General features: G+C 45.0%; 1 long non-coding RNA gene across 1 annotated transcript in view; it reads right to left on the bottom strand.

The window, feature by feature from the left end:
* Nucleotides 1-597: 597 nt before the first annotated feature.
* The window catches only part of LOC133384379 (uncharacterized), a 39,048-nt gene continuing 14,295 nt past the window's right edge, over nucleotides 598-25,350 (bottom strand). The window contains exons 2-3 of the long non-coding RNA XR_009762542.1: nucleotides 14,401-14,491; nucleotides 598-686 (exon numbers count right to left, since the gene is read on the bottom strand). This is a non-coding gene — a long non-coding RNA (uncharacterized LOC133384379). The remainder of the gene's footprint in view (nucleotides 687-14,400; nucleotides 14,492-25,350) is intronic.

Genomic DNA, 25,350 nt, shown 5'->3' with positions numbered 1-25,350 from the left:
ATTGAAAGGCAGGGAATTCCACAGGGAATTTTTTGAAAAAAGCATAGCGAAAGTTGCTGGTCTCTGCCTCACCGCGGCTGTGGGGTTGCTTAACTTTAAATGAGATGTCTGTGGGGGGCAGTTATCAACATCTCCCCTCGGCCACCTCATTTAAAGGTAAGCGATTCCTCCCTCCCCACACATGACAGGGCGGAAGGGGAGTGAGCATCACAGCAGCAACTCTGGAGTCACTATGTGCTTTTTTAAAAGTTAAGAAACACTTTTAAAAGTTAAACAGCCACCTCATTAAAAAAAAAAACAACTAAGGCAAGTCATCACCACCATGCTGGAATCTTCAGAGAAATTTCTTCCTCCCAAATTACTATGGAGCCGTTTCTCCCCCCCCTCCCCCGGGAATGGCCAAAAAACAGATTGGTGAAAAATATTGGCATGGCGCTAATTTTATGACATGGACCACAGGCAACAAGAGATTAATTGAGATTGATAAAATGCTCTCACATAGGCAAGCTATAAGATAAGATGAAAGCAGCAGCTGCAACTTTAAGTGTTAAAAGAAGCATGGTTTATTACATTAAAATTCACAGCAAAAGAAAGAACCTGATTATATTTCATGGCTTTCCCAGGATGGAGTCAATATCCCTGCTGAGCTGCTGCAACTCATTCTGTGAGGTCACAGAAAGGACAGCCTGTAAGAGAAACGCGAAGAGAATAAATACAGTTTTACTACAAGTACTATTTTGCTGAGGTAGTAATTCACTAATTGATTTTTTTTCTTTATTGAAGAGGGGCAGATTTAAAAATGCCTTTGTGCTAAAGTCATTTTTGAAAAGCTGCTCCAAAGCTGAGAAACTGACCCTCAGGAAGTGCCCTGATCAGTCGGCATAGTAACAAAGAGCATGAATTAACTGGCTTTCCATAGCATCCAATCCAAAATCAGCACATCCCACCAAACACACTGCTGATGCCTGACGGAGCTAGTGAGAACAATAACCACTGTTATTATGGAATGCCACTGGCTGATTTGTACAAGAGGTCTGTGCATATTTGTGTCAAACACACAGTATTGTTTTCCCAAGGTAGAAACCGTAGCCCTGTGACTTTTTTTCTAAACGTCACAAAATTGACAGTGCTTTGGTTAACAGGTTGCCCTTTTTTCTCCATGTTTAGTATGCTAATCACTGCATTTGGTAATTATGAATATGAATGGAAAGTAGGACTGTGAATGAGTAGGGGCATTTAAATGGTTGATGAATTCTCTTTTTTTTCAGTGCTGACGAAGGGACACTATGCACAGTATTACATAGCAGTGGGTTGTTATTTTTAATGTGGTTCACAAAACAGATAAGCAAGCAAATTACAGCTATGTCTCAGAATAACGGCAATCTAACCTGGTTAAAATTTATTTCCCCTTTATTTCAGGGTATAGCTAGCCTCATATCCTAATGATATATCCGCTAAGGCTGAAACCTGATGCACACTTCCCTGGGAGTAAGTCCCATTAAACTCAATGGGGATTATTTTTAAATAGACATGTATTTACACTGTAACCTTTGAAAGCACTCTCAAGATTGCCTACAAAGAGACTGGAAATAGTACACAGTTTTTAAAAAAAAAAAAGTAAAAAAAGAAGATCCACTTAACTTTTTTTAATATATCATGCCACTTCCAGGTACTCTGCAGGCACCTCCATGGCAGGAGGGATCTGATGGGCTTTCTATGTAGGCAGAGAGGCAACAGAGCAGTGCCCAAGAGTGGAGAATTGATTAAGGAAGAAAACTCAACACACACCCCTTGTAGTAGTGGGAAGTAAGCATCAGCTCCACATTCCAGACCATTTTCACCTCTTTCCCCAAAATTCAAGTTGTTTTTCCCCCTTTTCCAGTGAATTATCAAATAAACACAGAGCAAAACTCTTGAGCCAGACTTGTGTAGATCATGAAAAACTATGGAAAGCTTTAAAAGAAATGGGGGTGCCACAGCATCTGATTGTCCTGATGCGCAACCTATACTCTGCACAAGAGGCTACTGTAAGGACAGAATATGGAGAAACTGATTGGTTCCCCATTGGAAAGGGTGTGAGACAGGGGTGTATTTTATCACCCTATTTGTTTAATCTATATGCAGAACGTATCATACGGAAAGCGGGATTGGATCAAGATGAAGGTGTGAAAATTGGAGGGAGAAATATCAATACTTTAAGATATGCAGACAATACCATACTACTAGCAGAAACCAGTAATGATTTGAAATGAATGCTGATGAGTTAAAGAGGAAAGCACAAAAGGACTACAGCTGAACATCAAGAAGACTAAAGTAATGTCAACAGAAGATTTATGTAATTTTAAAGTTGACAACGAGGATATTGAACTTGTCAAGGATTATCAATACCTTGGCACAGTCATTAACCAAAATGGAGATAATAGTCAAGAAATCAGAAGATGACGTTCCTGTAAAGGGGCGTAGTTTGCCTCCAGCCTAATTAAGGAAGACGCGGGAAGGTTCTCGAAAGTTAGGCAGGGTGCCACGTGAGATCGCTCATCCAATCAGTATGGGCGTTGGAGCGGCAGATATAAAGCCGCTCCTTTCCCCACACGCTTGCCTTTTTTGCCTTGCGGCATCTGCGGTTTGTCCTCGTTTCCTGCGGCTCCGTTGGCGTGTTGAGTGATCGTTCCGTGTAATCCTTTATCTTGCCTTAACCACCACCCCCCACTCTCATTTACTACCTTCAGTTTGTGTTTCTCCGATCCCCTTTTTTGCTCTTCTCCCCGCACATCAGCTGGGCTGCGGGCGTCCGCTCACGCGCCGACGCTTGCTCCTCGGCTCTCCTGCTGTTTAATTTATTGTTGTGTTTCTTTTGGGGTTTAAAGCCTTTGCTCTTCTCCACGCTCGTCAGCTGGGCTGCGGGCGTCCGCCCACGCGCCTGGCGGCGGCGCGCCGGCTCGTCGGCTGCTTATTTCCTTGTTGTGTCCCCTTTTGAACTTTAAAGCCTCAGCTCTCCTATTGTGCCTTTTTAAAGTTTCCTTTGGTGGTTGGAGTTTGTGGATTCTTTGCTCTTTTATAATTTTAGATTTATTTGATAAAAGCCTCATTGTTTTCGTTATTGTTGCTCGGCTGCTGCCCCCTCCCCCCACCCCCACTATCTTCTTTAGCGTAATTGCAGTTGGTTCCTTGAGTCCGTTTGTTTGTTAAACAACACCCCCCTCCCCCCCCTTAGTTGCTAGTTCTTTCAGTTTTGGCTGTTTGGTATTTATCCCATTCATTGATATAATTTTAGGTTATATAAATATAGTTCCTGCTTATTATAATTTATATGATAAAGAGTTGTATTAATTGGATAAGTGTATAACGGTTGATTGATTCATTCCCTTCCATTTAACCCTTACCCCCCTCCCCCCCTGTAGAAATAAATAAATAAATAAATATATTAAATAAATAGAAATAAAACAAAAATATTTTAATAGATATAAATATATAAAGACTTAAATATTTTTTTAAAAAAAATATATATTAGAGTTTCCTGGTTATAGTTCTATTGTTATTATTGTCTGAGTAATTATTATTACTTTAACATTTTTGGAAGTTGCTTAGTCAAATTTTGATTGAATTCTAACTTCACTTGCATCATTGTTGTTTATTGGTTTTTCTGATCATGCCGCCCAGGAAAGTTCAGCAGAAGAAAGGGGTTCGGGTGGTGAAGCAGGCTGCAAAGCGCCCTCCATCGCAGCATACTCAATCTTCTGATGAAGAGGAGGATTTGGGGACTATCCGTGCTTTGGTGGCTAGGGTGGAGGCATTGGAAAAAGAACGCAGGCAGCCAATGGACGTAGAGGCGGGCCCAAGTGCCGCCCCTGCAGGTAAGAAATCAGCCCGCTTGGCGGCCAGAATCCCTAAATCCAGTATTCTTGCTGATTTGGTTTCCAGGATTGGTGTTCTGGAAGCTACCTCTCCTATTGCAGAACTGGTAGTGGCTGTGCCTCCTGCTGGTTTGACTGAAATTCAAGCTACCATCTCTTCTCCCGCGGTTCCAGTCCTACCTGCTGCTGTGCCTCCTCGAGTACAGATGCCTTTTTCGTCACCAGCGGCCTTGGCTGTGCCTGTTGGAGCTTCGGGAGTCGTGGCACCGCCAGTGGTTGCCTCTCCTGCTGCTTACACAGGTGAGCAATGCGCACATTCACATGCTCACAACACACAGGTGCAGGATTCCAGTGCCCCTCTTCGGGCTGCTCCAATGGCTGGTTCTCAGTTGTCATGTGATACTACCCACCCAGTGGTGTTTATGGGCGGGGTGTTGGTTCCGCAACAACCCCAACTTCCTTGGCCGACGGCTGCTGTGACTCCGTGGCAGCCGCCAGAGGCTTCCTCTCTTCAATCTCCTGCTTTTTTGCCTCTCCCCCAGGGAGTTTATCCACATGGCGGCTTAGGTGTAGGAGCTTGTGTTTGGAGCTCCTGCCGCTCATCATTTTTAACATCATTTTAACGTCTTTTGGACATAAATATTCTGTGCCTGTGCCTGTGCCTGTTCAGGAGTGTGAGGAAGTTGCTTGGGATTGTATTTGGTATTATTCATCTTACCTTACCCCGAGAATTTGCCTTGAGAACAGTGGAGCAGTGGCTGGATAGTGGTCGCGGTGGGCTCTGAAGGGAAAGGAAAATCGAGGCCGGGGATGAGTGAGGCCTTTTACCTTTGTCGGCTGGTGTGTGCTGCGCTGCGTGCCTCTTGCGGCTGCTGTTTGTTGCGGCTTGCGTGGTCTTCTGGGCTGCTGCCGTTGCGTGCTGCCTGCTGGAGTGGCCTGGGTCGTCCCCGTTGCTTGTGTCGCTGTGTTTCGTTGCGGCTTTTGGTGTTGCTGCCGCGGCGTTCCCATCCGCCGTCGCCGTCACTGTGTCCTGGTTGCTGCTTCCTTCGTCGCGGTTGCTGTGCCCTCTTCGTTGCTGCTGCCAGGCTCTGCTCTCCTCCCTGTGGCTTGGTTTCCCTTGTCGCTTGTCGGGGGGCGGTGGCTGGTCGCTGCCGGGCTGCGGGTCCCGTTCGCGGCGTTTTGCCGTGGGCGTGGCTGTGCCTGATACTGTTGGTGCTGTCGCCACGTTTCTCGCTGCCATTTGGGATTTTCATCTTTATCACTGCAGGGTGCCTTTAGCCTTGGCGGCTTACACCTCTTTACCATCACCGTCATCTGAACTTCATTTGAATTTTCATCTTAACTTTTGAGGACGGTGCCTGCGAAGAAGAGAGGACCAGGACTGTCGTCCATGTGCGGAGTGCGGGATTATGTATGATGTGTGAATTTTAATTGGATGTTTGGTGCTTGCTGAATGCATGTTGTGTATGAGTGTGTATACGGCCCCTTTAAGAACGATCAGTGTTGTTAACCTAGTTGCGACTCTGAGATTGCAACATTTTAACTCATTGCTGCCACCTGGATGTAATAAATATGCTGAATGTGTATTTGTTTTTTTGTGAATGATTGAGCTGTTAGTATTTATGCGTCTTTAGTTGGAATGTGTTGTAATGATTTAATATTATTTGAGTGTATTTTGTGTATGTTTATTGTATTATATTATTGATCAAGTGTGTGTGTGTGTTTTGTGTGTGTTTTATTATTCGTGTGAATGTGATTCGGTGTGTGTGTATTGGTGCTTTTATCTGTTTTAATATGTGCCTGGGAGAATGTATTATACACCAACCGGGGAGACCTTCGGGGGCCCCAATTAGCGTAGTGACGGGTAATGGGAGGTATGGTGTTGTGAGGAGAACATGCCAGGTAAGGGGAACCCGTCCCAGACAAGTAGTGTCTGTGACCCGTTCCGGTTCTCCTCATATCCCCAGGACTGCTGGTTGTCCTATCAGTCAGCCTTCGGATCTCCATATGCTGTTGTTAAATGCCAGGTCGGTACAGCATAAGATCTCCCTTGTTCATGATTTAATTGTGGACGAGGCGGCTGACCTGGCGTGCATAACCGAGACCTGGGTGGGTGATACAGGAGGAGTTGCTCTTTCCCAGCTTTGCCCACCTGGGTATACGGTTCAGCATCATGGTAGAGCCGAAGGTCGGGGAGGCGGGGTCGCCGTAGTCTATAGGAGTTCTTTCTCACTCACCGAGCACCCTGTACAGGTGACGACTGGATTGGAGTGTCTCCACCTTGCACTGGGCCAGAGAGACAGGCTGGGAATTCTGTTGGTGTACCGCCCGCCCTGCTGCCCAACAAATTCCCTAACTGAGCTGACAGAGGTAGTCTCGGAGGTATTGTTGCAGACCCCTAGACTGCTGGTACTGGGGGACTTCAACGTCCATGCCGAGACTGCTTTATCTGGGGCGGCTCAGGACTTCATGGCGTCCATGACAACCATGGGGCTGTCTCAGTTTGTTACTGGCCCGACGCATGTGTTGGGACATACCCTTGATTTGATCTTTGCCACTGGACAGGGAGATGGTGATCTGGAGGTTGGGGGTTTTTCATCTACCCCATTGTCATGGACAGATCACCGCTTGCTGAGGTTTAGGCTTACAGTGACCCTTTCCCTCTGCAAGGGTGGGGGACCTATTAAACTGGTCCGCCCCCGGAGATTAATGGATCCTGAGGGTTTCCAAAGGGCTCTGGGGGATTTTCCGACTGAGAAGACTGGCGCTCCTGTTGAAGCCCTGGTTGAACTGTGGAATACGGAGATGACCCGGGCAGTTGACACGATTGCTCCCATGCGCCCCCTCCTATGTAGAGCTCATGCAGCCCCATGGTATACCCCGGAGCTGAGAGTGATGAAGCAAGAGAGGAGGAGGCTTGAGTGCAGATGGAGGCGGACTCCCGACGAATGCAATTATGCCTTGGTAAGTGCCTGCTCTAAGCGATATACAGCAGCGGTGAGGGCAGCAAAAAAGAGATATTTTGCTGCCAGTATTAAGGCATCACTCTCCCGCCCAGCGGAGCTTTTTAAAACTGTACGAGGGCTTTTACATCTTGGCCCTCGGGATACTATAGAGTCATCTGTAGCCCGCTGTGATGAGTTCGCTGGACACTTCCAGGACAAGATTGCTAGCATTCGTCGGGACTTAGACTCCAATATTATAGCAGTTGGATTCAATGAAGCATCCAGAACACGGTCTTGTCCTTATTTATTGGATGAGTTTCAGTCTGTGCAGCTTGAGGATGTTGACAAGATCCTTGGACTGGTGCGGGCGACCACGTCGGTGCTGGATCCTTGCCCCTCTTGGCTGGTGAAAGCTGATAGGACCGGAACTGCCGACTGGGCCAAGGAGGTAATCAATGCCTCTTTGTGAGAGGGAGTGGTCCCTGACTGCCTAAAAGCGGCGGTAGTGAGACCACTCCTGAAGAAACCCTCCTTGGACCCAGATAACTTGAACAACTATAGACCTGTGGCGAATGTTCCGTTCCTGGGCAAGGTTCTGGAGCGGGTGGTGGCCGACCAGCTCCAGGGGAATTGGATGACACTGATTATCTTGATCCGTTTCAATCCGGTTTTAGGCCTGGGTTCGGTACCGAAACAGCCTTGGTCGCCCTGTATGATGACCTTTGTCGGGAGAGGGACAGGGGGAGTGTGACCCTGTTGATTCTCCTTGATCTCTCAGCTGCTTTTGATACCATCGATCTGGGAAGGCTCACGGAGTTGGGAGTTGGGGGTAATGCTTGGCAGTGGCTCCGCTCCTACTTGGTGGGTCGTCAACAGAAGGTAGTGCTTGGGGAACACTGCTCGATACCCTGGACTCTCCATTGTGGAGTCCCACAGGGATCGGTACTGTCCCCCATGCTTTTCAACATCTATATGAAGCCGCTGGGTGCAGTCATCAGGAGTTTTGGAGTGCGTTGTCACCAGTACGCTGATGACACGCAACTCTATTTCTCCTTTTCATCTTCCTCAGGTGAGGCTGTTAACGTACTAAACCGTTGCCTGGCCGCGATAATGGATTGGATGGGAGCTAACAGACTGAAGCTTAATCCAGACAAGACCGAGACGCTGTTAGTGAGTGCCTTCTCTGCCCAGATGGTGGATGTTCACCCTGTTCTGGACGGGGTTACACTCCCCTTGAAAGAACAGGTTCGTAGCTTGGGAGTTCTTATCGACTCTTCCTTGTCTCTTGAGGCTCAGGTAGCCTCAGTGGCAAGGAATGCTTTCTACCATCTCCGATTGGTAGCCCAGCTACGTCCCTATCTGGACAGTGACGACCTCGCCTCAGTCGTTCATGCTCTGGTAACTTCTAGATTGGACTACTGCAATGCGCTCTACGTTGGGCTGCCCTTGAAGACAGTTCGGAAACTACAGTTAGTCCAGAATGCAGCGGCCAGATTGTTGACGCGGACAAGAAGGTCCGCTCATATTACACCCATTCTGGTTCGTCTGCACTGGCTTCCTATTTGTTTCCGGGCTAAATTCAAAGTGCTGGTTTTGACCTATAAAGCCTTACACGGCATGGGATCGCAATACCTGGTGGAGCGCCTCTCCCAATATGAAACTACCCGTACACTGCGCTCAACATCTAAGGCCCTCCTCCGAGTACCATCCCATCGAGAAGCTCGGAGGGTGGTGACTAGAAATAGGGCCTTTTCGGTTGTGGCTCCTGAACTATGGAATGGTCTCCCTGATGAGGTGCGCCTGGCGCCGACGCTGCTATCTTTTCAGCACCAGGTGAAAACCTTTTTATATTCCCAGGCATTTTAATGCGTATTATTATATGTATTGTTGTATTTTGCTACTGTTTGATTATTTTTGTTTACCTTTGTTGGTTTGATTCTATTGTTTTATTGTATTTATATATTCCTGATTGCTTTATTTTATGTACACCGCCCAGAGAGCCCTTGGGCTTAGAGCGGTATATAAATCAAATTAAATAAATAAATAAATAAATAAATGGCAACACATCCCTTCCTCTGGGAGATCATTTACTGTTAGCTACTAAAGAAAAAATTTGGCGTGGAGAGTATATTGACTTGTTCACTCTCTTGTTTTGTGAAAACGAGATAAAACCCAAGGAAGGTCAGGAATTTAAGGAGCGTGAAGCAGCCATGAAAAGGAAGGTCGATCGTGTGTGGCCTCATTGGCCGAGCGCCTATACTATCTATATGGGTGTTATGACCCAGGCTTACCCAGCTAGAGCTTCGTCCATGATTAAATATCAGGACATTGTTCATCGGACCTTCCGCGAATTTTCTGGGACCGCTTGGTTGCGGTACGATGAAAATTTTAGGCAAAGGGCGGCGTTGGACCCCACCCTTCGCTGGGACATTGAGCACGCGGTCCTGTGGCTCCGCTCTATGACTCCCGCCAGGCCCACTTTAGGAGATAGAGCAGATAGTGGACATATATTAGCACGCGCACAGACTTCCGCCCCTGGCTCTAGCCAAGGCGGGCGCTGGGTTCAATCCCAGCACGTCTGCTAGACATTTAATAGTACAGGCCGCTGCCTCAGACGGCCATGTAAATTCAGACACGTCTGCGGGTTATGTGGTGGCAGCCACCCCAGTTCATTGTGCCAGCGAGCGTGTACAGCTCGACAGGGTACAGGGGAACACCAACAGCACAAACGAGGGTCTGGCAATAGCGGCGGTACGTCGCAAGGCCAGTAGTCCCATCAAGTTAATCCCATTGGCTAGGTTGTTGAGGTTTTACCCCAATAGGCAAGCCGCTAGTTTTCTGATTCATGGTTTCACGGAAGGCTTCCGTATTCCATTTGAGGGTCCTAGGATTGCTACTTCCTCGGCAAATCAGCCCTCTCTTAGTAACATAGCTCCTGTGGTATTATCAAAGCTCAATAAGGAGATCATGGCTGACCAGATATCTGGCCCATTTCCTTTTCCTCCTTTAAAAAATTTGAGGATTTCTCCTATAGGTATTATCCCTAAGAAACAGCCTGGGGAATATCGTTTAATCCATAATTTGTCATTCCCTAAAGGCACCTCTGTTAATGATGGGATTTCTCAGTCATATACATCAGTTAGATATACGTGCTTTGATGAGGCTGTGAGAGTAGTTTGTAAGGCGGTAGGGGCGCTTTAATGGCGAAGTGTGATATAAAATCCGCTTTCCATATCCTACCGGTTCATCCCGAGGACATAGATTTGCTTGGTTTTAAATTTCAAGGTCAGTTTTATGTAGATAGGGCTATGCCAATGGGTTGTTCTGTGTCTTGTGCTGCTTTTGAAACATTCAGCACATTTCTTGAATGGGCATTGCGGAGGAAAGCCTCTTCCTCCTTCTCTGCTCATTATCTTGATGATTTTTTGTTTATAGGGCCAGCTGGGTCTTCACATTGCCTCCATTTGATGCAATCCTTCACAGCTTTAACCACAGAATTAGGGGTACCTTTAGCTCCAGAGAAGTCTGAGGGTCCTACTACTTCGCTTATATTTTTAGGAATCCAGTTAGATACTGTGGCTCAGTCCTCAAGTTTGCCACAGGAAAAGTTGCTTGCCCTTCGGCAACGGCTTCGCATGATTCTAGGACTAAAGAAAATTACACTGGTTCAGTTGCAAGAACTTGTAGGTCATTTGGTATTTGCATCCAAAGTTATTTCACCGGGCCGTGCATTCCTCAGGCGTCTTTGTGACGCCATGAAGGGAGTTTGCTCTCGCTTCCATTTCATCAGGGTTACTTCTGGAATGAGAGCAGATTTACATATGTGGCTTGAGTTTTTGCTGGATTTTAATGGCCTCTCTTTCTGGCGAGACGAATTATTATTGGAAGCTGAATTACAGGTGCATTCTGATGCTGCTGGAGGCCTCGGTTTTGGAGTAATTTTTAGATCCCAGTGGTGCGCTGCAAGATGGCCTGCCAAGTGGCAGGCCTCTGGGATTACTACTGATTTGACATTTTTGAAATTTTTTCCAGTAGTGGTAGCGGTTTATATATGGCCGTTGGTATTTCAAAATCACACAGTGCGTTTCTGGTGTGACAATTTGTCCACCGTTAGCGTTATTAATGCTCAGACTTCAAAGTCTCCTCGTGTAATGCGCTTGGTGCGAGCCTTTGTCTTACAATGTTTGCGATTTAATATTTTGTTTATAGCCAGGCATGTTCCAGGCTTACAGAATTGCGTTGCTGATGCTCTTTCCCGCTTACAGATGGTGCGCTTTCGGGAGCTAGCACCTGGAGCGGCGCTGGATCCAGTCCCAGTCCCACCGTTCTTGTGGAATCTTGGCAATTAGAAGTCGGGGCCGCTATTGCAGCCACCCTTGCTCCCAGTACTCAAAAAGCGTATGAGCGTTCATTTGCGAAGTTCCAGGATTTTCGCGCCAGTACGGAATTGCCAATGGAGTGGCCTCTTCCTGTTTCGCACTTATTGCAGTTTATGATATTTTTAAAAGGGCACAATAATTCTGTTTCTACTATCGCTGGGCATCTTTCAGCGCTGGCCTTTATTTCTAAGGTGCGGGGACTGCCGGATCATTCTGTAGACTTTAGGGTCAGAAAGGTCCTTGAGGGTTGGTCGCGTTCCGCTCCCAGGCCCGCTGACCAGAGGAGGCCGATCACGCCCGACGTCCTTCTCCAGATCCTGGCATTGTTTCATTACTTATGCTCATCTCAGTATGAGTCGGACCTTTTCGCCGCAGTAACTCTGACAATGTTCTATGGTGCTTTTCGCCCTAGCGAAGTATTGGTCCCCTCTAAGCGCGATGTTGCCTACAGGGCCTTATGCTTTTGCGATTGCACACTAGGTGCCGATATAGTGAGGTTTTCCCTACGAGTCTCTAAGACTGATCAGAAGGGCCGTGGCAATATAGTGTCTTTGCGCACTTGCCAGGTCCCTGAATTGTGCCTTGTGTCTGCAATGAGGCAATTCTTGTCCATTCAGCCAGCGGGCCAGAGTTATCTGTTCATACATGCGGATGGTTCAGCCCTGACTCAGTTTCAATTTTGGGCCGTTGTTCGGCGGGCCTTGTTGGCCAGTGGTCGCGATGCTGGAGTCTATGGGCTACATTCATTTCGGATTGGTGCGGCTACGGCTGCGGCCCTTGTGGGCATGAGCATTAGCGATATCCAGGCGATTGGTAGGTGGCGTTCAGATGCATTTAAGTCTTATATCAGGTTTTAATTATACTGCATTGTGTTTTTGTTTCCATTAGGTTTGTTGAGCCTCCCAGTGCCCGTGAGGATTGTCTTGTGCGGCCACTCAATCTTGTTCTGGGCGCACCGGCGTGCCTCTTCGTCTATACCTGGAACACGGCTGCAGCTTTCGGCCGTAGCTACAGTGTGATGGGAAGCCCCTAGGGGCATGCTATGGGATGCGCTGTTGCCATCAGTTTGCTGGATTATGTCTTCAGCAGATCGGCCTCACGTATTGTTGATTCATCTGGGGGGAAATGACTTGGTGCAGCGTCCAGGGATGGACCTGCTTCTTAAGGTCACTCGCGATCTCACGTGGCTTATTCATTCATTTCCCAACCTGCTATTGGTGTGGTCGGATATGCTAGTCAGGAGGGTGTGGAGGGGGGCTTTTCACCCTAATAGGATTGACAGATCCAGGAAATGGGTGAATAGGAAAGTCTGGGCTTTGGTCTTATCTCTGGGTGGGGCATACATCCCTCATGAGAGGATCAGGTTTCATGCCCCACAATTATTTCGTGATGATGGGGTCCACCTTTCAGAGCAGGGGTGTGATTTCTTTTTAGAGGATCTGATGTTGGGATTAAGGGGTTTGTTATTTTCTTTGGGCTGAGTGGACCAAGCTTCAGCTGATCCCCTCTTGTGGCATAGAATTCGGGCAGGTGAGGTATTCGGGGGTTAAATTGATGTGATTAAGGCATTCTGAAAAAGGGGCACTCCCTAGGGAACCATCAGGGCTTCAGGTCTGGTGGGGATCTGGGTAGTGTCCTTGTGGGACCGGCTTGCGCATCATGGTGAACGCCTGTACGGCGGGGCCATGGTGTGGAGGTTGGAACCACATAACTGGCTCTAAGAGCAAGGAGGGAGGAATTCACCCACGTCCTTGACTCTGGAGTTATAGACTGAGGAGAATAGCTGCCTTTAGAAGGTGAGGGTAAACCCTCATAGTTAGGCTTAGCCTCACCTGCCCGAAGTAGTTTGATATGAATAATTGGCTGTATTGCATTTGATTTAGTATGTTATATTTAATAAATATAACATTATTCCAATCTTGGGTCACGTGTCTTCTTGGGTGTGGGGGCAAAGGCTAGGACTGGGGAAGGCAGCTATGAGAGAACTAGAAAAGGTCCTCAAATGCAAAGACTGAACACTAAAGTCAGGATCATACAGACCATGGTATTCCCAATCTCTATGTATGGATGTGAAAGTTGGACAGTGAAAAAAGTGGATAAGAGAAAAATCAACTCATTTGAAATGTGGTGTTGGAGGAGAGCTTTGCACATCCCATGGACTGCGAAAAACACCAATCATTGGGTGTTAGAACAAATTAAACCAGATCTGTCACTAGAAGTTAAAATGATGAAACTGAGGTTATTATACTTTGGACACAAAATAAGACAGGATTCACTAGAAAAGACAATAATGCTGGGAAAAACAGAAGGGAGTAGAAAAGGAGGAAGGCCAAACAAGAGATGGATTGATTCCATAAAGGAAGCCACAGACCTGAACTTACAAGATCTGAACAGGGTGGTTCATGCCAGATGCTATTGGAGATCACTGATTCATAGGGTCGCCATATGTTGCAATCGACTTGAAGGCACATAATAACAACAAACATATTAAAACAAAATATCTTAAAAAACATTTAAAATATTTTAAAAATCTCCTCCTTCAAACTCCGTGTTTTCAATGAATTGTTTGCATAATATCACAAAATAGCTTTTGAGTGGAAATATTATTCATTAAACATTTGATTTTATGTTTGATCACAAAATCAAAAAACGATGTCTTTAAAAAATAACTTTTAAAACATCTTAAAAAGCAATCCAGCACAGATGCAGACTGGGATAAGGTCTCTACTTAATAGGCTTGTTGAAAGAGGAAGGTCTTCAAGAGATGCCGGGAAAAAACCAGAGATTGTCCCTGTCTAAGGGCCCATCCATGCCGAACTGCAAAATCCACGTTTTCCATGTTCAGTTGGTGGCCTCAAGATCCATATATGTCCTGTTTGTGGTCGGATTTATATTGTGAAAACCCAATTGTCAAGCATCCATATGTGGGGGCTTTTTTTTTTGTCTAAATCACTTTAGCATTGGCCACTCCCCTAAGTCCACCCCTTTTCAGTGATTGGTTCATTACAGTCATTTGTGTTTTGCATGCTTTTTTGGAACACCACACAAATGTATATCTTTTTTTTAATTCCCATGAATGCACAGGTTTGTGGATGTACACAAGGGAAAAGTTAATGGAACCCCCCCCCCGTGCAAGCAAAATAAACATCTGGACTGTTACATATAACTGGGAGGCAAATCCCTTTCCATGTTCGACTGTTTCCCACTATCTCCTTCTGTTACCGTTTTGAAAGGGCTTTCTTTCTTCTCAGTGCACCCACCAAGTTTCCTCTTCATGCCTTCTCACAAATTGTATTAGATCCTCCTCCGCCCACTATGGGAGAAAGCAAGAGATTATCTATCATTCAGTTTCAAGTTAGCAAAGGGAGGCCCCAGATTAGTCAGTTTCAGGCTGGAGGAAAAGAACACAACTTAACAGTGGTGTGCACTCTCTCTCGCTGTCTCTAGCTGTCTCTCTCTCTCTCTCTCTCTCACACACACACACACACACACTCACACACAGAGAGAGAGACACAGAGAGAGAGATCTTGCTGCCTGGCTCTTGGTCTGTTTGGCTCCCCTCCCATACCCATCAGCTGTTGGGCAGGGAAAGAGAGTCTTTGCTTGCTGCTGGATAGGCTGCAAGATCAATGGCACATTCAAGTACTAGAGCTTGCTCCACTCCCCCCCTTTCCCCCTATCAGCCCAAGGAAGCTCAGTTAAAAACCTTCTCCTTTAAACTCCATGTTTTTAATGAATTGTTTGCTTAATATCACAAAATATCTTTTAAGTGGAAATGTGATTCATTAAACATTTGATTTTACATTTGATCACAAATTAGTAAAGAAAAACAAAAACAATGTGATACAGTTACAGAAGCCAGAAAGAGGAAATACCCCAGTTCAGTACCAGAAGCAGGAATGAACGGTAAGAGAGAAGGAGGAGGCGTGGACAGAGGGTGGATCCAACATCAGTACCGGAAATGCAACTGGCCATTAGGGGGAAAGGAGATGGGGACTTGGCATTTGACAGAGGAACGCCCATGGACCACCTATTGCAGGAAAGTCAGCAGCATTGCAACAGAGTGCATGGCTGTTAATGCGATCTATTAACAGGAAAGCATCAGTTTTTCGGTGGTATTTCTAATGCAGATTTGTGAATGCAAAAATCCGTACTAGCTTGCAATGTCATATGGATGGTGGTGAATTAATGAGGACACAAAGAAATAACATTGCAGATTATACAGTCATATATACGGGCCCTAATATTTAATGGGAGGGAATTCCAAAGTGTCGGTGCCACAGCACTAAAGGTCTGCTTCCTATGTTGTGCGGAACAGACCTCCTGATAAGGGGTATCTGTAGGAGGCCTTCACCTGCAGAGAGCAGTGATTGGCTGGGTATATAAGGGGTAAGGTGACCTTTCAGATATCCTGGTCCCAAGCTGCAGAAGGCTTTGTACACCACAATCAGAACCTTGAACTTGGCCCATTAGCTAATGGGCAGCCAATGCAATTCTTTCAGCAGCAGGATAACATGTTGGCGATACTCTGCCCCAGTGAGCAGTTGTGCCACTGCATTTTGCATCAACTGCAGCTTCTGGACCAGCCTCAAGGACAGCCCCACACAGAACTCATTACATAATCCAGCCTGGAGGTTACCAGTGCATGGACAACAGTGGTCAGGCTATCCCGGTCCAGAAATGGCCACAGCTGTCTCACCAGCCAAAGCTGGTAAAAGGCACTCCTAGTCACTGAGGTCACCTGGGCCACTAGCAACAAAGTTGGATCCAGGAGCACCCCCAGACTATGAACCTTCTCTCAGAGTTAGTACAAGCCCATCCAAAGTAGGCAATTGACCTATTATCCAAACTCGAGAACCACCAACCCACAACATCTCTGTCTTGTTAGGATTCAAACTTAGTTTATTGGTCCTCATCCAGCCCACCACTGAGTCCAAGCACTGCTCCAGAGCTTGCATGGCCTCTCTTGATTCAGAAGTTACAGAGAAACAGAGCTGGGTATCATCAGCATACTGCTGACACCTCACTTCAAATCTCCTGATGACCGCTCTGAAGGGCTTCATATAGATACTAAACAGCTGTCACAAACCAATGGGTCCAGGGTGGGCTTTTTCAGAAGCGGTTGGATTACTGCCTCTTTCAGGGCAGCTGGAAGCATCCCCTCCCTGGATCCATTCAGTCATACCCCCTTGGCAATTGTTAATAAGCCAAGAAGGGCAAGGGTCAAGAGGCTATGTTGCTGGCTGCATCGTCACAAGCACCTTGTCCACATCATCAGGCCACATCAACTGAATATGATCCCAAGAATTTGCAGCAGACATTGCAGTGACATTGCAGTGGACACCTCACTCAGGGCTACAGTAGTTGTGGATGGGGCACCAAGATTGCTACCAAGGTGAGCAACTTTACCCTTGAAGTGCCTTGCAAACAATTCACAGTGGGCTCCAAAGGGTCTAAAACTTCATTTCCTGAAGTTGATGTTAACAGACCCCTGATAATATGAAAAAGCTCCACTGAATGGCTACTTGAGAATGTGATGGAGGCAGAGAAGTGGCCTTCTTTGCCACCCTCACCGCCTCAGAGTAGGCTCACTTATGATATTTTACTTGTACCCAATCAACCTCACAGCACGTTTTTCACCACTTGCACTCTAGCTATTGTCCAGCCTGTTTGATTCTCCTTAGTTCACTGGTGTATCAAGGTGCAAACTGGGCTCCACAATGCTGGAGAGGACACTCAGGGCCAATCGTGTTAAGAGCCTGACACATCTCACTGTTCTACAGTGTAACAAGGGCTTTAACAGGGACACTTGCTCTGTCTACTGGAAACTTCCTCAGGGCATTCAGGAATCCAGTGGATTCCATTAATCTCCAGGGACAGACTATCTTAATCTGGCCACCACCTCTGCAGGAGAGGATTGTAGCTGTAAGTCTAAACTTCACCAGGAAGTGGTCTAACCACAACAATGGGGTGACATCCAATCCTCCATCTCCACACCACCCCTCTTTCCATCTACAGCAAAAAACAAATTAAGGGTGTGCTCTGCCCTTTGTGTTGGACCAATGACAACTTGAGACAGTCCCAAGGCAGAACACTAGAGGCAGCCTCAGCATGAAATCATGCCACACCACTGTTCTGAGCTCCTCCACTCAGTCAGAGAAGGTGCTGGGCAGCAGGGTGGATGATACACCAGCAGCAACCCTAGTTTACTGTCTCCTTGGCCTGACACCAGGTGCAGGCCCTCACAGCCAGCTCCAAGACAGAGTGGTTTCCTGGTGACAGAGATGGAAGTAGACTACAGCAAAAAAAAAAAAAAAAGTCCCTGCAGCCTGTGCTGGTGTTGCTCCGGGTATCCAAGGTGGGCAAAGCTAGGTCAAGTCAATTTATTTATTTATTTATTTATTTATTACATTTAGACACCACCCCATAGCCAAAGCTGTCTGGGCAGTTTACAGCAATTAAAAACAATAAAAACAAATATACAAATTTTAAAACACAAAAAACAATTTAAAAACACAATTAAAAAAAATTAAAAAAAATTAAAACACATGCTAAAATGCCTGGGAGAAGAGGAAAATCTTGACCTGGCAACGAAAAGATAACAGTGTTAGCACCAGGCACACCTCATCAGATGCATCATTCCATAATTTGGGGGCCACCACTGAAAAGGCCCTCTCCCTTATTGCCAGACTCCCAGCTTCCCTCCCAATAGGCACCCGGAGGAGGGCCTTAGATGTTGAGCGTAGTGTACGGGGGGGTTCATGTTGGGAGAGGAGGTCCATCAGGTATTGTGGTCCCAAGCCGTGTAAGGCTTTATAGGTTAAAACCAGCACCTTGAACTGAGCTTGGAAACACACAGGCAGCCAATGAAAGTGGGCCAGAATCGGTTTTATATGTTGAAACCATTTGGTCCCTGTTACCAATCTGGCCGCTGCATTTTGCACAAGCTGCAGTTTCCAAACCATCTTCAAAGGCAGCCCCACATAGAGCGCATTGCAGTAATCTAACTTGGAGGTTACCAGAGCATCGACAATTGAAGCCAGGTTATCTCTGTCCAGATAGGGGCGTAGCTGGGCCACCAACCAAAGTTGGTAGAAGGCACTCTGTGCCACCAAGGCTACCTGAGCCTCAAGTGACAGAGATGGTTCTAGGAGAACCTCAAAGCTATGAACCTGCTCCTTCAGGGGGAGTGCAACCCCATCCAGGACAGGTTGGACATCCACCATCAAGTCAGAAGAACCACCCCCAGGCACTAGTTCAGCACATTGACAGCCTCACCTGAAGAAGATGAAAAGGAGAAATAGAGCTGCGTGTCATCAGCATACTGATGGCAGCGCACTCCAAAGCTCCGGATGACCGCACCCAACGGTTTCACGTGGATGTTGAACAGCATGGGGGACAGAACTGACCCCTGTGGAACCCCATACTGGAGAGTCCAGGGTGCCGAGCTATGTTCCCCAAGCACCACCTTCTGGAGCCGATCTGCCAAGTAGGAGCAGAACCACTGCCATGCAGTCCCTCCCACTCCCAACTCAGCCAGTCTTCCCAGAAGGATACCATGGTCGATGGTATCAAAAGCTGCTGAGAGATCAAGGAGCATCAAGAGTCACACTTCCCCTGTCTCTCTCCCGACAAGGGTCATCATACAGGGTGACCAAGGCTGTTTCCATGCCAAAACCAGGCCTGAAACCCGACTGAAATGGATCCAGATAATCAGTCTCATCCAAGAGGGTCTGGAGCTGGTCTCCCACCACTCATTCAAGGACCTTGCCCAGGAATGGAACATTTGCTACCGGCCTATATTTATTAAGATTTTCTGTGTCCACAGAGGGTCTCTTCAGGAGTGGTCTCACTACTGCCTCTTTCATGTCAACTCCTTCTAATGCATCAGTTTCACATCAGAGACAAGATTCCCTTTCCCGCTGATTTTTTTATTTTACCCCTTCATCCCTTTTTCTGGAGAAAAAAAGCTGTTGCTGAAAGTTTTGACTCTACTCTAATTCCCCTGACTTTCCAATCTCTATTAAAGCAAAATGGGCATGTGGCCCTTGGCCTAATCTCATGCGGCCCTTGGCTTAATATATTGTGGATGGTGGAAGGATCCTGGCGGGGTTGGGGAAGACAAGGGGAGGGGACTGAAATGAATGGAAGAAGGAGGGGAAAGCTCTGGCAAGTGATTAGTTTGGAGCTCTCTAAAGGGATACCTACCTCAGCAGCCAACGTGGTAGGGATGAATAACTAAATGGGGAAAAAAATTAAAGCCATATAAAATATGCAGTGCACCTGTTAAATAGCTACATGTTAATTTTTAAGACCCATCCTATTTTTTGTGATGTGATTTTAAGTTGCTTTTAATTGTTTTTAAATTATGTATTTTAAACTTGCTTTAGGGTGAAGAATGGATAATGGTTTATTATTATTATTATTATTATTAATATTATTATTATTATTAACAACAATAATAATGCATGCCTAGGCTAAAATGTATTAAATACATTTTAAAGTAATAACATCACTTTCATACTTGCACTTGTTTGGGGGTTGGCAATGAGTCGGGGGGGGATGGGAAAAAGGTTTTTTCACAAGGTATCCTAAAGGCTTAAGTGTACTTCTGCATGCTGAAATATGCTAAATATGCTATATCAAGTATATCTTTATGGTAGAGATGAAGCTTCAGGTCCAAATCAGTCCACTAAATTTTGTTGCCTACCTGCCCCTTCTCCTCCATTGTTAATCTGTTGCCAAGAGATGGTGTGCAGAATGTTCCACCTGTTATAACAGTAGCCAAAGCCACTCTAGGAAGTTGAAGGACTGTCCCACATTGCCTTTCTGGTAATGGAGAGGCTGTAGCTCAGTGGTGGGGCACATGCTTTGCATGGAGGAGGTCTCTGGCTCAACTGCTGGCATCTCCAGTTTTAAAAGTGTCACGTTGCAGGTGATGAGAACAACCTCTGCCTGAGACTCAGGAAAACCATTGCTGGTCAGAGTATGCAGTTCCTATGCTACATATAGAAATGGTCTGGCTTGGTGTTAGGCAGCTTTTTAAGTTCTAAGTGGCATTCCAGGAAAAATAGTTACTGACCAAAGCCCTATTTTGTGAACAATATTGCTCTATTGCTCAATACGGAAGAGAACCCAGCTGTGATATGTGCAATCCTGATTGCAGCAGTGGATGGACAGCAGCCTGCAGAACTGCTCCAGAAGAAGACAATGTAGTCCTTCCCCCCCATGCCAGCTGAGTGTCCAGCTGCAGTTATTCTCAGTATGTGCCCAGAACATTCATCACAAGATAAAGTGGTCCTAGGGATGGTTTCTCTCTCTTTCTAATTTTTTCAGTCTTCAGTTCAGTTTGCCCCATTTCTGCATCAGTTGGGGAACGTTTTTAAACATCTGCAAAAACATTCGTATACGTGTGTGTGTGTGTTCATTTCCCCTATATGTTAGTTTCACTAATATATGCATTTTTGTGCATACTTTCGTCTAATAAATGTGTGGAGCGTTTGTTGGTGGTGGTTTGTTTGTTTTCTACACATGGCAAAATTCAGTGCAATTGTCAAAGGATTGTTGTGTTTCAGTTTGCATATAGGTTTAGGAAGTGGGATTTGGTAGGTTTGCATTAGAATGTGATCTGGATGGCTTTCTCCCTCATCCCTAGGTTCTCCTGTAGACCACACTGAAGTATTCAGAATCTGCTCCCTGCTCCAGGTCTCCCTCATGCAGGCTCGTCTCAGCAGAAGCAAGAACAAAACTACATGTGGGAGAATGGTTGATGAGGCAGAGGACTGCCTTGCCTTCCAGTGAATGTTCTTGCTTCCTGGATGTCATGGCAGCCCAATTCTTTTTGTCAGGAATACTAAGCTAGCTCATTTGTTGTTGTTTAAAGATTTAATGTTGTTTACATGGCTCCAACATAGATTATCATGGCAGTAGGGATGGGCAAGAAATTCAATTCACATATCAAGCTGAATTTATCAAATTTGCACTTTCTGAAACAACAAGAGAACCGAAACACAGCCACCCTTCGAAATTCACACTCACCTGAATTTGGCGGTGCACTTCTCCAACCAACCACTGTTTATAAAAATGCATATATAAAGGAGAACTGTGTAGGAAAAATGCATATACTGATGAAAACATACAAAAATGCATTATATTGGAATACATTGCTTGCAAAATATGTACCTTAGTCAAAACTGCCTGCAAAAATGTGTTTATTAGGAGACATTAGCATTAAAATGCAGAATTTTCATGAGGATTTTTTTAAAAATACACACAAATCACTGCAGAAATGTGGAGAACCAAATTTACGATTTGAAAAATGAGGAACTGTGAGAACCAAAACTGACAGATCATTCGATCCCTTGGTGGCAGCCTTATATCTTCTGTCTGTGAAATGTTTGCAGCGTGAGAAAGATCTTAGTTGTCCCTATCAGGAAAGATTAGTGTACGTTCAATTTGTTTTCCATTTTAAACCTCTAGCATTTAACATATAATCTGAAAGAATAGTGCAGGGTATTAATGAGCTTGGAAAGTGAAAACCCTGGTTCAAAACATGCCTCTTCCATGAATTCACCTGGTGGCTTTGAGCAAAATACTTCTTCTCAGCCACAGACCCCCTTCTGCTATATGAAGACAAAATACTTACAGTCATGTAAGCACAAACCTTACAAGGCTGTCAACTGAGCTAAAGTACATAAAGTGTTCCGAATGCTTTAAAATGCATCATCATCATCCGTTATCATTATTATAAAAATATTTTATTTAATTCAGTATTTCTAGACCACCATATCATAAAATATCAGGGTGGTGTACAACAATAAAGCATAAAACACTATTAAAATGACTGGCTAATCAATCTAAACTGCTGCAAAAGCCTATCTGCATAACATACACTTATTTTTCAGTTGTGGTCAAAAAGTAAAACTACTGAGATTTCATTTTATAAAAAGAATAAAACAAAATTAAATCCCAGTTTCAAAAGCCCAATAGCAGCCACCACCAAAAACACGCATCATAATGTTCCACATTAGTCATATTCTGAAACCAATAAAATCAGAGACAATCCATTTTGCTGATTTAGCATTTCTGAACTGCTAAATGCAACCTATATTTGAGTGCACTCTGTTTCATGCAAGACTTCTTTTTTGCTGTTTCACTCAAGCAAGGGAAACAATTAAGGGGACCTACTGATATTATCTTGCTGGTTCCCTTCAGTTCCCTTTCGGAATAAGATTGATAAACTACTAAATGTTATATACTGCCATCTTCTGTGTCTCTTGTCAAACTACAGCCTGAAATTCAACCCATAGGATCTCTGCAGCCCCATATTTTAAATTTAATTGCAATACAATTATCAGGGAGGTTTACTCTCATTCTGTTTGGCAATGGGTTAATATACTATTGGGAATAGGCCCATGCAAATAGCCAAATAAAATGTTGCAGATACACACAATTAAATTTCATTATTCCCACCCAATGACACTAAACAGATCATCTGCATTTTTCTTATATGACCACAGTCTTTTAAACAATGGGTTTATAGAGGCAGTCATTTTAATCAGCATGAAAAAGACCTTGTAAAAAAAAGTGTGGTTCTTAAATCATCTCCTGATAGCACAGCAAAATAGGCCTTCTGAGACTACTTAAACCTTTGGGGAAATTCTATTACTTCACATATTGTATTATAAGATTTGTAGCATATTTCCTCCTCAGTTGTTCTGTTGCAGCATCTCTAGAACGTTTACTGATAACTGGATACAGGATAAAAGGGCAATAATGACATACCTCTCCCTTCAAAGCAAGACATCCATTGTGTTATTTATCACACCACCTTTAAAAGATCCAGGAGCATTATTTGGTGCCAAATGCATGCCTGAAAAGATGTCCTTTAGAGCAGACGTATACACATTGCAGCTAGCCAGGTATTGTAGCCTGTCCAGTCTTGAATAAATGCTAGACAGGTATGGTTACAGAGCCAGGCAAGCAGAGAAAGCAATAGGCTTATCAAACCCTCAGTGAACTGCCAGGTTATGATGATGTGTTTTAACTCAATGGGTCATAAGTTGAACAGAACTGCTGTAAAGCAACCATGAATATACTACCTCCAACATATCTATCTCTAAGCAAAGATCTATGACTTCTTCTAGTAGGATATATTACCTTTGCTGATACTGGCAGGAACTCAAGATAAGCATGATCTCCAGGGCCAGCCTGCCCATTAGCCAGACTGAGACCTTTGCCTCAGGTGGCAGCTTGGGAAGGGCAGTGGATTTGGGCTCCCTTCCCTGACCAGTCTTCTTTTAGCACTCTGGGAGGAACATCAGCAGCGAAGTCAGAAACACTCCTACAGGCCTCTCCCGTGGTACCAAGTGGCCCACACCTTCTTCTGAGGAAGGGTTAGGGTTAGGATTAGGAAGAAGGGGGAGAAGTTCTATTTCTTTTGCATTTTAATGAGAAACTACCTAATTTGCACTTTTTTGAACCAATACGTGCACTGAAACACAGCTATCCTTCAGAATTCACACTTCTCCAAATGTTGCGATGCAGATCTCCAACCAATCAATGTGCACCAAAATGTGTATATCAGGAGAAGTGTGCATAAAAATGCATATATTAGTGAAGGTAACATACAAGCATGTTGTATTAGGGGAAACCGCTTGCAAACATGTTTAGATTAGTTAAAGCAGCACATAAAAACAGGTTGATTAGGAGAAAAGCACACTAAAATGCTGCCAAATTATCATGAGGATTTTTAAAAAATAGCAAATTGCAGAAATGTGAGGAATGGAAATGACTGGAAAAAATGAGAGACAAACTGAAAATGATAGATTTGCCCATCCTTATGAAGGACTTTAGATTAGTCAGAGAGAGGCATTGTCAGATGGGAGGCCCCAGCAAGCCTTAGTTCCTCCATGCTGCTGCTGCTGACGTGTTGGCAACAGGGAGGAGGTCAGTGCACAGGTGGGAAAGTAGCATGTGGAGGAGCAGCAGCGCTGCCTCAGCTGGTGTGATGTCTCGTGCTGGCCCTGATGATTCCCCTCAGAAATAGGCTCTGCCAACTGAGGAAATGCAAAACAGGTCAGCAAAGTTCAGAAGCTGAGAAACCTAAGAGGCAAGTCCAAGCAAAAAAAGGCAAAAGCTGGCAATCTGGCCAGAAAAGATCAGTTTAGATTCTTTTACAAACTTTATAAATACAAGTAATCTGGGTTAAAAAAATTTGTTCCACAAAGCACCTTAAAGACCAAGAAATTTCATTACCGTATAAGTTTTCATAGACCAGAGTCCACTTCATCGGATGCATGAACTGTTATCACTTCATGTATCTGACAAAGTTAGTTAGCATCTGTCATTCATACCAGGACAGAAAACAATGGAATGGATCCAGACTTAATCATGCTTAGAGCTGACCCATTGAAATCAATGGGACTCTCACACATACTTACACCTTATTAAATCTCTTTTGGTGTGGTACAGCCACAAGGTAGCCTGCACTATATGTCTCTGAATGTTTGAATCAATTCAGAGAGTCAGAATTATAATTCTCAGCCATTATAAAGAATGAAGCTTGCACAATTCTATGTGATTCTTCTTGCCATAAAGAACCAAAACCAATCAGGTTAGAGTTTCCCAGAAATCAAAGCCTTTTCCTCAAATCAAAGCCTGTTCAACTCTAATTACCCCTTTAAACTATCTGCATTGGTTCTCAAGGGACTAGCATATTTTGTGGATAGGAAATGAAGGTTTTACTAGTATCTGCAACAAACATTTCCCATTCTTTATTTACATCGCAGTGTGGGAAACAAAAAGGGGTTTGTGCATGAGTGTGCACATGTGGGTGTGTGAATGAATTCTTTCAGCATTAGTTCACTGGCTCTAGGCCCGGGGTGGGGGAACATCTGCATTTCATTCCATCAGGTAGCATTTATCGAGGGCTATTGCCATCCACAGCAAACTTCCATACTGTTCCTCCTCAGTGGGCAGTCACATGTTTGCATTCAAAAATAAAAAATGCCCAATTTCTAGTTGCAGTCTGTGCACCTACCCCATGCTCTCTGGAGGGATATACAGCAAGTTTCAAGGGGCAGAGTGGGAAGGAATCAAGCAGCCTTGGTCAGTCTCCATTCCAATGCGGAGCATCAGGCTTGCTTGGAAAGAGGCCTAATTGACATCATG

The sequence above is a fragment of the Rhineura floridana genome, chromosome 4 (genome assembly GCF_030035675.1).
Source record: "Rhineura floridana isolate rRhiFlo1 chromosome 4, rRhiFlo1.hap2, whole genome shotgun sequence".
Lineage (NCBI taxonomy): Eukaryota > Metazoa > Chordata > Lepidosauria > Squamata > Rhineuridae > Rhineura > Rhineura floridana.
Note: the sequence above shows the minus strand (reverse complement) of the source record. Positions and strands in the feature narration are given on the sequence as shown.